The sequence below is a fragment of the Chrysemys picta genome, chromosome 17 (genome assembly GCF_011386835.1).
Source record: "Chrysemys picta bellii isolate R12L10 chromosome 17, ASM1138683v2, whole genome shotgun sequence".
Lineage (NCBI taxonomy): Eukaryota > Metazoa > Chordata > Testudines > Emydidae > Chrysemys > Chrysemys picta.
The window spans coordinates 10,264,323-10,278,364 of NC_088807.1; the positions used below are offsets into that span (position 1 = coordinate 10,264,323).

At 45.0% G+C, this 14,042-nt stretch overlaps 1 long non-coding RNA gene across 3 annotated transcripts in view; it reads left to right on the top strand.

Annotated features, from left to right (window-relative positions):
- LOC101936326 (uncharacterized) overlaps positions 1 to 14,042 on the top strand; it is a 44,326-nt gene that overhangs the window by 9,544 nt on the left and 20,740 nt on the right. For all 3 annotated transcript variants that reach the window (XR_010593428.1, XR_010593427.1, XR_010593426.1), the window contains exons 2-7: positions 3,408 to 3,517; positions 4,918 to 4,938; positions 7,469 to 7,489; positions 8,141 to 8,254; positions 11,065 to 11,091; positions 13,093 to 13,116. This is a non-coding gene — a long non-coding RNA (uncharacterized LOC101936326). The remainder of the gene's footprint in view (positions 1 to 3,407; positions 3,518 to 4,917; positions 4,939 to 7,468; positions 7,490 to 8,140; positions 8,255 to 11,064; positions 11,092 to 13,092; positions 13,117 to 14,042) is intronic.

The following is a 14,042-nucleotide window of genomic DNA, read 5'->3' on the forward strand; positions in this document are numbered from 1 at the left end:
TTAACGTGCAGCACAAACCCAACTAAGCCCCCTCCCCCCATCCTCAGTTCTCTGGGATGATCACTTCACCCCTCCCCCCACAACCTGGCTAACAGCAGAGAACATTTCTGTTCAGCCGAGCAGGAACAGGCACCTCTGAATGTCCCCTTAATAAAATCACCCTATTTCAACCAGGTGACCGTGAATGATATCACTCTCCTGAGGATAGCAAAGAGAGATAAGGAATGGATGTTGTCTGTATGCCACCAAACACCGGGACCATACGCTGCCATGCTTTGTTATGCAATAATTCCAGACTACGTGCTACTGGCCTGGCATGGTAAAGTGTCCTACCATGGCAGATGGAATAAGGCAGCCCTCCCCAGAAACCTTTTGCAAAGGCTTTGGGAGTATATTCAGGAGAGCTTTCTGGAGATGTCCCTGGAGGATTTCTGCTCCATCCCCATACACGTTAACAGACTTTTCCAGTAGCTGTACTGGACGTGAATGCCAGGGCAAATTAATCATTAAACACACTTTCTTTTAAACCATGTGTAATATTTACAAAGGTACACTCACCAGAGGTGCCTTGTCTGCCCTCAGGGTCTGGGAGCATGCCTTAGGTGGGTTCGGGGGTTACTGGCTCCAGGTCCAGGGTGAAAAACATATCCTGGCTGTTGCAGAAACCGGTTTCTCCACTTCCTTGCTGTGAGCTATCTTCAATGTCTTCATCATCATCTTCCTCGTCGTCCCCAAAACCCGCTTCCGTGTTGCGTGATTCTCCATTGACAGAGTCAAAGCACAGGGTTGGGGTAGTGGTGGCTGCACCCCCTAGCATGGCATGCAGCTCAGCGTAGAAGCGGCATGTCTGCGGCTCTGCCCCGGACCTTCCGTTTGCCTTTCTGGTTTTGTGGTAGGCTTGCCTTAGCTCCTTAATTTTCACTCGGCACTGCTGTGCGTCCCTGTTATGGCCTCTGTGCTTCATGCCCTTTGAGACTTTTTCTAATGTTTTGGCATTTCGTTTACTGCAATGGAATTCCGCTAGCACTGATTCGTCTCCCCATAGGGCGAGCAGATCCCGTACCTCCCGTTTGGTCCATGCTGGAGCTCTTTTGCGATCCTGGGACTCCATCATGGTTACCTGTGCTGATGAGCTCTGCGTGTTCACCTGTGCTCTCCACGCTGGGCGAACAGGAAATGAAATTCAAAATTTTGCGGGCCTTTTCCTGTCTACATGGTCAGTGCATCTGAGTGGAGAGTGCTGTCCAAGGCGGTCACAATGGAGCACTCTGGGATAGCTCCCGGAGGCCAATACTTTCAAATTGCGTCCACACTACCCCAGCAAGGCCAATTTCAGCGCTAATCCCCTCGTCGGAGGTAGAGTAAAGAAATCGATTTAAAGAGCCTTTTAAGTCGAAAAAAAGGGCTTTGTCATGTAGACGGGTCCAGGCTTAAATTGAGGCACATATGGCCGTTCGGCAGCAATTCGCAGCGGGGCTGTCACTCCTTCTCGGAGCGAAGGACCTGCCACTGATCGCGATCGCGGCTTTTTTTTTTTTTTTTTTTTTTTTGTGCTTGGGGAGGCAAAAATGCTAGAGTCGGCCCTGCCAATCCGCATGAGTCAAGCCCACAGTGTCCATGTTTAATGACGGCTGAGCTCAGCAGTACAATCATCCTCAGACAGCAGAACTCACAGCCCCGTCTGACTTCAGTGCCAGACATTTCCCTCTCACGTCTTTAGATTTTCACAGTCAAATGACATCTGCTTCCGATGTGGCTGCAACAGGGAAAAGGTTGATATAATTTGGACCTCAGATTTAAAAATATTAAGTATCAGCTTGTTTCTTCAGATATTTATCTAATTTTTCAGCAAACTGGAGATTGGTTTGTGCAGTGTCACACATTATATAGTTTTTAGAAATATGTTTGGACTCAGAAAGCAATTCAAACATGACAATAGTAATTTAAATTTAAAGAAAGACACATTTGACAATGTAGGGCTTGTCTACATGGGGATTCTGAGGAAAATGAATCCAAATTAACAGTTTAATTAATCCATTTTAAATTCACACATTTTTCTACTCTGGAATAATTTTTCGAGTACCTCCATGTACACAAATCCTTTTGTGCTGATAGCTTATGTAGATTTTTTTTAGTGACCTATGTCTTTAAGGCTATGTCTACATTACAATAAAAAAACCCTGCAGCACCAAGTCTCTGAGCCCAGGTCAAATAACTTGGGATTGCTGGGCTCTGACTGCATGGCTAAAAATTGCAGTGTAGACATTCAGGCTCAGGTTGAAGCCTGGGGTCTGAGACCCACCCCCTTCGTGGAGTTTCAGAGCCTGGGCTCCAGCCTGATCCCACATGTCTATTCTGAAATCTACAGCCCCACAACCCAACCTCAGCCATCGCCATGCTGAGAGGCTTTTATTGTAGTATAGACATACCCTAAGGCACAGCGCATGGTAACAGAAATCCTAGAGACACTGATGAGTACAAAGGGGCAGGAAAAGTGCTGGATATCCCTAGCGGAAAATTTCTGCTCTGTAGGGAAGTAAATCCTCTAGCTTTGAGCTTGTGTTGCTGGCTTGCATGCTACCCCAGCTCCTGCAGTGTATGGCATAGGGGCATGAACTGGCATGTCTTGAGCATTACAGATGGCCCTTTGGGGTGATAGCTAGGAAAAGCCCCAGAGCTGGCATAGAACTGGTCTCAGAATTAGGGAGTTGCAACCATTTCCTTTGTTCACCCCACTGCCACATCACCAAAGTTTGTCCAGCTGGAACTGGGTGCAGCTAAGCGTATGGTTATGCCACAATCACTGGGTGTGAATACAGCTCAAGGGGACATGCCTGAGCTAGCTTTAATCTCACTAGCTCAGTTCCTGGAGTGGAGCGGTGAAGCTGCAGCACCACCGGCTAGCCCTGGGATTAATTATCCTGGGTTCTGGGCTGGTTCATGCAGCCTGGATTGAAGCTGCTGCAGGACTAGAGCTAGCGAGATTGAAGTGCTCACAGGCAATGACTGCAGTCTGGACATTCCCTGCATCTCTGGCCCATTGTGCCTCAGGGAGAGTCAGTGCCTCCAGCAGCCCTGGAGAAGGGTGGGTGCTGTGCCACGCTTGAGCAGCAGTGGTGCTGCAATCACATGGCCGTGCCCTTCCTGAGCATTAGGACTGTGATAGTGAATTGCCCTTTCACCACAACAAAGGTTCTCACATGATCTCACCACACACATATTCACCCCCATGCTGGCGGGACACAGTGGCACCTTCTCATACTGTTCAGTTTTCCCTGCATCATACAGTGACACCGGAGAAGGAAGGGAAGGAACAGCCTGGTGTTTTTCAAGAGGGAATGACGAGAAATCAGGTGTCTTGTGTTTCTGAGCGTCTGTGTCTATTTTGATTGCTGCTCTCATTTCAGATCAGACCCTGTGAGTCTTCCCACAAGAGCTACCAGAGGCTTGGAGCTACTGGAACAGCTCTCCAGCTGCTTCTTCTGTACTATACTCCTAGCAACAATTCCCTTTTCAGGTAAAAGCATAATCCATAAAACACATCTCTGAAGCACAGAATCCCTGGGGGGAGATGCTGAAATCTGCACAAAACTCCTGCTGGTATCTGTGTTTCAGCAGAGAAAATGATTTTGTTTGTGTTACTGAGATATGAACAGGTGATTCAAGAGGAATTTGGGGATCTGGTCCTGGCTGGTTTAATGGTTTTGCACCCACTCAGCACCCAGCCTCCAATAGAAGGGCAGATTGGGATGTGTTAGGCACCTGGGCAGAGCACAATGCACCATGGATATCCTCTGCTTACCAGGGCCCATGGGGACCAGCTGCTCTAACTTACACCAGGGGGCTGAGCAGCCCTTACCTGGCCCCAGAATACAGAGAGAGTGAAGCTGGCTTAAAGCCCTTTCTCTCTTCCATCCTTGCCCCAAGTGCAGGGATTAGGGAGCAGAGAAACAGACCAAGCCCACTGAGGTCCCTGTCTAAGGGCTTATCTGCGCTTCAGTGTAGACACACACACTACAGCGACAGGAGGGGTTCTCCCATCACTAGTGAATCCATCTCCCCGAGAGGCGAAAACAGAAGAATTCCTGCATCAACCTAGTGCTGTCTACACTGGGGTTAGGTCAGCTTAACTGCACCTCTCAAGGGTGTGGATTTTTCACTCCCCTGAGCAATATAGCTGGGTCAACCTAACTTGAGGGTGGGAAGGTGGGGATGGGGAGGCATGTGAAGAGAAGGGTAAGGGGGCTGCATGCAGGACCCGTGGCATGGAGGGGGCATGGGGCACTTGGCCTGGGGACAGAGTGGATGGAGGGACACACAGATTCCCTGGCATGGGGAAAGGTTGGGTGGCTGCAGGGAGTCCCTTCAATAGAGGGGAATGGGATGGTGTCCCACAGGGAGTTGTGCGGGGATGGAGAGATGCAAGGAGCCCCTGGTGCGTGCAATGAGCTCAGCCTGCATAAACTATGAACTGTGTGACCCACAAACTCCAGTTTACAGGGGCCTGAGGCATGTGAGGTGCTAAGAACCCACAACTCCCTGTGACATCAGTGTAACCTCCGGGAAGCTGGTTAGCATGTGTGTTGGGTCTTTTATTATTTTCTTGAAACAATGCTTTCTTAAACACAATTCACTTACCTATCATACCATTTGCCCAAACACACAAAGAAAAGATGTGATTAGCTAAAGAACACAAAAATCGTCACCCTTTCTGCATAGGAAACAGACACAAATGATTCTTACAAGGGAGAGGAAATATTCATTTTGTCACAATGGAAAGTATTTGATTAGTTAAATGTGGGCACACTCTCTCCTTCATTGGGGCATCTGATCTATTTCCCATCCCAGTGCACACATATGAATGCACAGTTTTGAGGAAACAAGGTGTAAAACATTTTCTTTTTTTATTCCCCCCAGAAACCTCTGAGGAGAAAGCTGGTAAGTCTGTATTTTTTGTTCTCTACTTTCAATAACACCAACATGTTTATGATGATAGATTATGAGTAATATCATAATTATAAAAGGTAAAAACCATTGGTGAACTTCCTTATAGACACACACTACAGCAACAGAAGGGGTTCTCCCATCACTGTAGTGAATCCATCTCCCCGAGAGGCGAAAGCTGGGTTGACAGAAGAATTCTTGCATCAGTCTAGTGCTGTCTACACTGGGGTTAGGTCGGCTTAACTGCACCACTCTAGGGTTTGGATTTTTCACCCCCCGAGCAATGTAGCTGGGTTGACCTAAATTTTGAGAGTAGACCTGGCCTGAGTATTGGCATTGGCATGTGGCATTTTGGAGACCGGGCAGCTGTACACCTTGCCATTTACTGTGGAGACTTGTCATGATCTGGAATTCCCTGGAGAAGCAGGTGAAGAATTTCTTTGAACTCCAGTAGGAAAAACACAGAAATTGGGAGAGTGCCCTGAGTTAAAAATAAAGCCATAACAAAGGGACAATGCTGTTTCCCTGAAGACAGTCCCCTCTGAATCTCTTTCTTGTTGCTTTAGCTGTTGCTTCTGTGTCCATTGATCTGCTGGGTCCCTAGGGCCAGGGGTTTGATCTGCAGGTCAAATGGGTGGTTCCCCAAACCTGAACTCCACTGGGTTACAAAGAATGGGCAGGATCTGCAGCCTGTGACCAAAACAGAGCAGGATCATGAACTTCTGTTCAGTGCTCTAGGCCACATTACAACCCTGGGAGAGGAAACTGGAGAAATCAGCTGCGTTATACAGAACAGCCTGTAATAGATGACTGGCAGATAGCCACTGTAGCAACACTTTTATTTAAAAAAAGGCTTTGGAGGTGATCCTGGCAATTACAGGCTGGTAAGTCTAACTTCAGTACCAGGCAAATTCGTTGAAACTATAGAAAAGCACAGAATTATCAGACACTTGGATGAACAAAATATCTTGGGGAAGAGTCAATGCAGCTTTTGTAAAGGGAACTCATGCCTCACCGATTCTTTGAGGGAGTCAACATGTGGACAAAGGTGATGCAGTGGATAAAGTGTAGTTGGATTTTCAGAAAGCTTTAGACAAGGTCCCTCACCAAAGGCTCTTAAGCAAAGTAACCTGTCATGGGATAAGAGGGAAGGTCCTCTCATAGATGAGTAAGTGGTTTAAAGACAGGAAAGAAAGGGAAGAAATAGGTGGTCTGTTTTCACAAGGAAGAGCAGTAAATAGTGAGGTCATCCAAGGATCTGTACTGGGACCTGTGCTGTTCAACATATTCATAAATGATCTGGGAAAGGAGGTGAATAGTGGGATGGCAAAATTTGCAGATGTTAATGTTAATTCTGTTAGCTAACATTTTTATTATCTCTCTTAGCCTAACTTTGCAAAGCTACAGGGCAGTCTTGGTTAACTATTCTTTAACATACCTTAGATTTTCAGGCCCATGCGTTAATAGATGTAATATGACTATTCTGGAACGCTGCATCCAATCAATTCCAGAATTTCAGGGAATGTTCTAGATATCAATGGGTAGAACCCTGTCACTTTTGATGAAATCTGAAAATTGGAAAGGAGAAATTGAGGACACATGGATTGTCTGGCACTTGGATAGCAGAGCTAACACTTTCAACCACCTCCATAATTGTCTGTAGGTCAAAGACCCAGTTGATGGCATACATAACACCTTTCAGCATAACAACTCCCCCATCTCATTTTTGCCCCATGTCTGAATAGAATTTAAAAATAGTGAAACACTGAAAGAGAAAGAAAAGAAGAGAGAAAGGAGAATAAGATTGTGGGGGTGGGAAGGTGGGGATGGGGATGCATGTGGAGAGAAGGGTAAGGGGGCTGCACACGGAACCCCTGGCCTGGAAGGTCAATGGGGCACTTGGCATATGGACAGAGTGGAAGGAGGGACACATAGAGCCACTGGCATGGGGGAAAGGTTGGGTGGCTGCAGGGAGTCCCTGCAATAGAGGGGAATGGGATGGCGTCCTACAGGGAGTTGTGCAGGGATGGAAAGATGAAAGGAGTCCCTAGTGCATGCAATGAACTCAGCCTGCATAAGCTATGAACTGTGTGACACCCCCCCTCCCCAACCCCAGTTTATAGGGGCCTGAGGGATGTGAGGTGCTAAGAACCCACAACTCCCAGGGACTTCAGGGTAACCTCTGGGAAGCTGGTTAGCATGTGTGTAGGGGCTTTTATTGTTTACTTAAAAACAGTGCACTTATCTTTCACATCATTTGCCCAAATACATACAAGAAAAGAAGTGATTAGCTAAAGAACACCAAAAATCTCACCCTTTCCGTATAGGCAACAGACACAAATGATTCTTACAAGGTAGAGGAAATACTCATTTTGTTACAATCCAAATTATTGGATTAGTTAAATGTGGGCACACTCTCTCCTTCACTGGGGCATCTGATCTATTTCCCACCCCAGGGCACACATACGAATGCACAGTTTAGAGGAAACAAGGTGTAAAACATTTTCTTTCTTTTTTCCCCCAGAAAGCCTTGAGAAGAGCACTGGTAAATCTGCATTTTTTCTTCTCTACTTTCAATCACACCAAAATGTTTATTATTATTCATTAAGAGTAATATCATAATAATCAAAGTTAAGAACCATTGGTGAGCTGAAGACAACAGCCCTTTTAGGCACTGTGACAATTTTAAGGAAAGTCAAAGGAGAACAGGTGTATTTTTAGATCCTAAAATGAGTGAATTCTGCTGTGGGTTTAATGAAATTCCTGACCATTCAAGCCTACAAAGTCAATTTGTGGTCAGGATGTATTGGTGTCTCAGTGGGATAAATTTAAGACAGGAGCTTTCCCCTTTTTATGCTTAAAGATTTTGTATGTTGTGAAAGCTATTTGTTTAAAGAAAAAAACCCTCACTGATGTAATATTGAGGAACAAAAATAATAAATGAGAAATTACGATGCTGTGCTTTTTTGTTTGTTTTAGTTTATTTGAAATCCTGACATGTCTGTAACCATTTCATCCATTTCATTTGTCAAATAATTTTAATTATGGTTCCAGAAAATACACACAACAAAAGACCCCACACAATCTAGAACCGTTCTCTATCTTTAAAATGGAAAGACACTATTGGATCAGGACAAATCTATGTGTTGGATATTTTCAGTAACTAATGACCTTTTTTATTTGTCTTGTTCTACAGAAAAAATGGTTGAGGCCTACTTAGTCCTACAAAACAAGATTCTCATAGGCACGGTTGTTGTCCTCATTGTTATCATCGTTATCATCGTTATCATCTTAAGTTGTCATTGTTCAAGTAGGAAAATCTTCCTTTTACATTTTTAAACTTTATTCATATTTACAATATAAGGCCAAATTCTGTGTAAATAATGTGTGTGACATATAGGCTACTTCTGACCTAAATTAAATAATATATTCCTTTTTCTTTGTTTTGTTTTTTTAACTTAGTTTTGTGTATTGTTTTAGGGGTGGTGATTTTAAAGATGTAACCGATTTTAAGGAAGTGCTAATCTTATGTTTTTAAAATTTGTATCTGTTTTCTTGACCATTGTTTTAAATTAATGTTTCTATTTCTTGCATTGTGTGCAATGGCCTATGGCTACGATGCTATATCAAATCGCTTACTCAGTCTTTACTGAAATTGGCATCAAGGGAAATATTTGGTGAGGAGTGGCTGCAGTTTTTGGTCCACTACTTGCAAATGGCATAAATTATTAATAGAAACAGGCTCCAAATTGGAACCAATTTTTGACTCACACTATCATATATTTGTGGGTCTTTGGCTCCATTATTTTGGTTCAGTGCATTATAGATGGACAAACCATGAAATTTGTCTCTGAATCCAGATTTAAATTCCATCCCATCACCATGCTGAGCAAAGGAGGAGGGAGACCTGGCTTTAGAAACCAAGCCCAGGAATAATCACTGTGAGGGAAGTGATTATTCCCCTCTATTTGGCAATGGTGAGGCCACATCTGGAGTATTATGTCCTGTTTGGGGCCCCCCACTACAGAAAGGATGTGGACAAATTGGAGCGAATCCAGCGGAGGGCAACAAAAATGATTAGGGGGCTGGGGCATATAACTTATGAGGAGAGGCTGAGGGAACTGGGATTGTTTAGTCTGCAGAAGAGAAGATTGAGGGTGCATTTGATAACAGCCTTCAACTACCTGAAGGGGGGTTCCAAAGAGGATGGAGCTAGGATGTTCTCAGTGGTGGCAGATGACAGAACAAGAAGCAATGGTCTCAAGTTGCAGTAGTGGAGGTCTAGGTTGGATATTAGGAAACACTATTTCACTAGGATGGTGGTGAAGCACTGGAATGGGTTACCTAGGGAGGTGGTGGAATCTCCATCCCTAGAGGTTTTTAAGGTCAAGCTTGACAAAGCCCTGGCTGGGATGATTTAGTTGGTGGTGGTCCTGCTTTGAGCAGGGGTTTGGACTACATGACCTCCTGAGGTCTCTTCCAACCCTAATCTTCTATGATTCTATGCTTCTATGAAAACATCCCCCTACACCCAATAAATAGGGTGTTCCAAGACTAGGAGGAATTTTGGCAGATATTTGGTGGTATTTCCCCTGGTAAGCCCTATGCTTTGGGGAAGGACCAGGCCAAGGTTTCTTCTGACTCTGACAATAATGTAAGGTCCAAAGCCATCTCCATCTTAGCCCTAATCTACACTATACAGTTAGGTTGATGTAAAGCAGCTTATGTTGAGCTAACTATGTCAGTGTACACACTACAGCCTTGCTCTGCTGGTGTAAGTGCCGTATTACACAGACATAATAAGTCCACCTGCAAGAGAGGCGTAGGGCTTATGTCAATTTAGTTAGGGTGATGCAATGTCCATGTAGACACTGAGTTACTTACATTGGCTTTTGGCTGCCAATTTTGCAATTTCACAGTTCCATAACATTGACAAGAAAATCCTCCTGCTCCCAGCTGGGCTACTGCCTGATGCCCAGGCTCCCCTCTCCCTGCTCCAATTTGGCTGCCCCCTATGCTCACCATTCCATGCTCCCAGCCAGGCTGCTGCCCAGGCTCTTCACTTCCCACTCAGAGCTGGGCTGCTCCAGGGGTCCCATCTCCCCACTCCATGCTGGGGAGCCCAGCTGCACCGAGACTTCCGGCTCCCCACTCCCCACTGGTTCTCTCATTCACAGTGGGGATTGGGGAGGCGAGAGTCCAGGCAACTGCCCCAATCCCGCTGGGGACCATGGAGCCGAGAGCAGGGGGTCTGCCATGTTCCCGGCGGGGAGTGCAGCAGGGATGGGGGGCAGCCAAGCTCCCAGTTGGGAGCATGGAACTGAGAGCGGGGCGGGGGAGGGGGAGGGCAGCTGGTGGGAAGCCAGGAAGCAGGTATTCTCCTGGTGGGGAGTATGCAGCCAAGTGCCCAGGCAGCGGCTGTGCTTCCAGCAGGGTTTGTGAAACCAAGAGTGTGTGTGGGGGGGAGGGGAAGCTGCAGGGCTCACAACAGGATGGAGAGCTGGGAGGGGGCAGCTGGCAGGAACCCTAGGGTAGCTGGGCTCCCAGCAGAGAGCTGCAAACTGAGCTAAGAACCCTGGCTCTCAGCTCCCGACACAGTTCCTCTGAGATCAGTGGAAGAGCTCATGGTGAGGACGTGCACCATTGACCAAGGAGGGTAGTGTGGACATGAACCACTGCAGTAATTGCTGTGGTGGCTGTAAGTTGACCTAATATAGTTTTCAGTGTAGACATGCCCACAGTGTCTGAGACCTAACGCTGCCTCGTTGGGGCAATATCCTTTTGCTCAAATACTTTGTTGAGTGGTGGTAGCATGCTGAGTGACAGCCCTTCTGGACATTCTCTGGGAGGAAGATGGAAGGGAAGAGTTGATGCTAGAGGTTGGGTGTTCCAGGAATCCCAAACACATTGGTGCAACCATAGGCTTTGATCATGGCATTTGTTCCACACAGCACCAGGGTCGACCTAGAAGGATGTGGGATTGGGGCCATAGTCTGTGAGTATCCTTAAGTGTTTTCATCAGGACTGACACACTGAACTCTGTAGGGTTTTAGGTAATGAGTAATTGCTATTTGCATCTCCATCGGTATTTTCATATATTATCTCTGACTTTTATTTTAGGAAAAAGAAGGCGAGATCCTGAAGAAGGTAACAAAATTTTGCCAAGTATTTATATATATATATATATACATATACATATACACAAACACACACACACAAACACAAAAGGTAATCAGAAAAAATACTATTTGTGGTGAGTATTAATTTCCCAGACATATATGTAACCAGTGAATTAGCCAATCGGTTCCATACATTTTTGGAAATTTTAGGAAAAATCCCCTCAGCTTTTTTTGAGACATTAAAATTACATTTTCCCTCAATATGTTAAGAACATTGTTCCTCCTAAAGGGTTAGATTTTGACTTTACAATGAGCCTTAGTATGGGCTCCAGCAAAGCAGGAAGGGACTGGATTCAGAAAGGTACTTCACTCTGAGTTTCAATGAGACAGTTACACTCTCCCTCCCACGAACAGTCCCAGCAGAGAGAGGGAGGGAGAAAGACAGACACAAGAGACAATGGCCTCTGAACATGCCTGGGATCCCGGGAGGGGTAAAGAAGTACAGAGTAAAACAAGTATCAGAGGGGTAGCCGTGTTAGTCTGAATCTGTAAAAAGCAACAGAGGGTCCTGTGGCACCTTTGAGACTAACAGAAGTACTGGGAGCATAAGCTTTCGTGGGTAAGAACCTCACTTCTTCAGATGCAAGCCACAGGACCCTCTGTTGCTTTTTACAGAGTAAAACAAGGTAAACAATAGACAGTGCAGGCAGAAAATGAGCAAGGCTGAAGACATCTGGGATTAAATGCACTCTCAGTATGCAAATGAGGACACTTGATTCTGGCCCCCATGCACTACTAAGGCAACATACAATGGCTGCAGTTGAGTTACAATAGGCCAAGGAAGGAATCCCCTGGCATAAGCACAGCATAGCCCCATGCATCTCTATACTGCTGTCTCTAAGCTGTGATGTCAGGGGAATGCCCAAGGATGGACTTGTAGTACATAGTCTACAGGGGATTCTGGGCTACAATACATCCCATTGCACAGCCAATACAGCTTACTTAGGTGTACTTGAGCTACTTAGTACATACCTAGGGTCCCAGGTTTGATTGTACTCAGATGGCTAGCCCATGCAGCCCACCATGGCAACATTGCTATTTTTAGCAAGCTGGTTACATCAAAGCTAGCTCGGATATGTCTACACATGCTGCCCTTGCACCTCCTGACTGCAGTGTAGACGTACCCTTAGATATCATGCTTGATCCTAGACAGGAGTAACTTGGGTGCAGATTTTCAAAAGTTGTGTTGGGTGCTGAAATCTTTTGAAAACCTGGCCACAGGAGGTGACACAGTAGGTCTCTCATTAATTCAGGGACAGATTCTGCTGCATTTCTGTCACCTTAACCTCATACATGCAACACTACACCAGCCACAGGTGAGGACCAGATCCAACCATGGGACATTTCTGGGATAAAGAACTTTTGGAAAACTTAGAACAAGCGTTTATTACTTTGAATGCTTTGGGCCAGACCCAGAGTTAGAGAAAAGAAGACTGAGGGGGGATCTGGTAACAGTCTTCAAATATGTTAAGGGCTACTAAAAAGAGGAGGTGATCAATTGTTCTTCAGTGATCAGTGAAGGTAGAACAAGAAGTAATGGGCTTAATCTGCAGCAAGGGAGATTTAGGTTAGATATTAGGAAAATCTTTCTAATTCTAAAACTAGTTAAGCTCTGGAATAGGCTTCCAAAGGAGGTTGTGAAGTTCCCATCACTGGAGGTTTTTAAGAACAAGTTGGACAAACAGCTGTCAGTGATGGTCTAGGTTTACTTAGCCCTTCCTTAGTGCAGGAGATTGGACTTGCTGACCTCTCAAGGTCCATTCCAGACCCACATTTTGATGTCATTGGACCAATTTATACCAGCTGAAGATCTGGCCCATATGTCCATAACATATAATAGCAGAGGGATATTTCTGGGGACAACATGAAAGTGCTGCAATAAATATCTGATGTAGATTGTCAGTGCTCATATGTGATATTGCTGTTAAACATTCTAATCTTCTCTGTGTTGCTTTGCTTTCTTTTGAAGGGCGACTCATCGGTCCAGAAGAAGGTAGATAAGCTATTTCATCACTTCATTATTTAAAATCAATATGTAAAAAGATAATAATATGTAGAGTCCATTACGCTTTCCATAGATTTCTTGAAAGCAAATTCAAAATGTTTTGCTTTTCATCAGTATAAATTGGGGTTGTCAATGCAAATCATTATATGGGACACATCTTCATAGATACATTGTGTGATGGACACCCAGCGTCTCTTCAGAAAGGAGTGCCCCATGTTCCTTTAATCTCTTTAGCCCAAATGTGAAAGACACTTAAGCAGATGCTTTACCTTACTCACAGGCATAGTCCATTGAAGAAGTCAAACAGATTTTCCATGTGCTCTAAACTAAAGAGGTGCTTTAAATTCTTTGATGACCTGCGTCTGTAGCTGGTGAGAAATAGAGCTGATTGTTTTGGACTCAGTTTAGTATGGGCAGTGTCTGAGCCGATCTCTGCCACATTCAGGGTTTGTTTTCTGAAGGGAAACATAGATTTTATATTTTCCCTCATTGATTTTTAGCATCAGAGAGAGTTGAAAACAAAAGGTTGAAAAGATCCGTGCTATAGCCCTATTCCTGCTCTCATTGGGTGAAAAATCTCCCCTGTAGAATGGGTTATTCATCACTTAAATCCCAACTAGCCCTTCAAATAGGGCATAGGTGTGTACCTTGTGCTGCACATATCTAGTCCTTCTCTCTCTCCAGGGATGAATTTCACCTTAAATCAGTCATAACATGTCTGCGCATATAGGAGGAGTGAGGCCTGGATATTGTGTAATCCATTATAAGATTTGCAATTTGTCATTGTCTTTAATAATATAAGGAATAACACGCCCTTTGAGATCATGTGGGTGGGTGTCCTGCTGTCAAAATATACACCAGTACTCTTTCTCGATTTTTCCCCTATATCTTTTAGTAATCTTCCCTCCACCCCC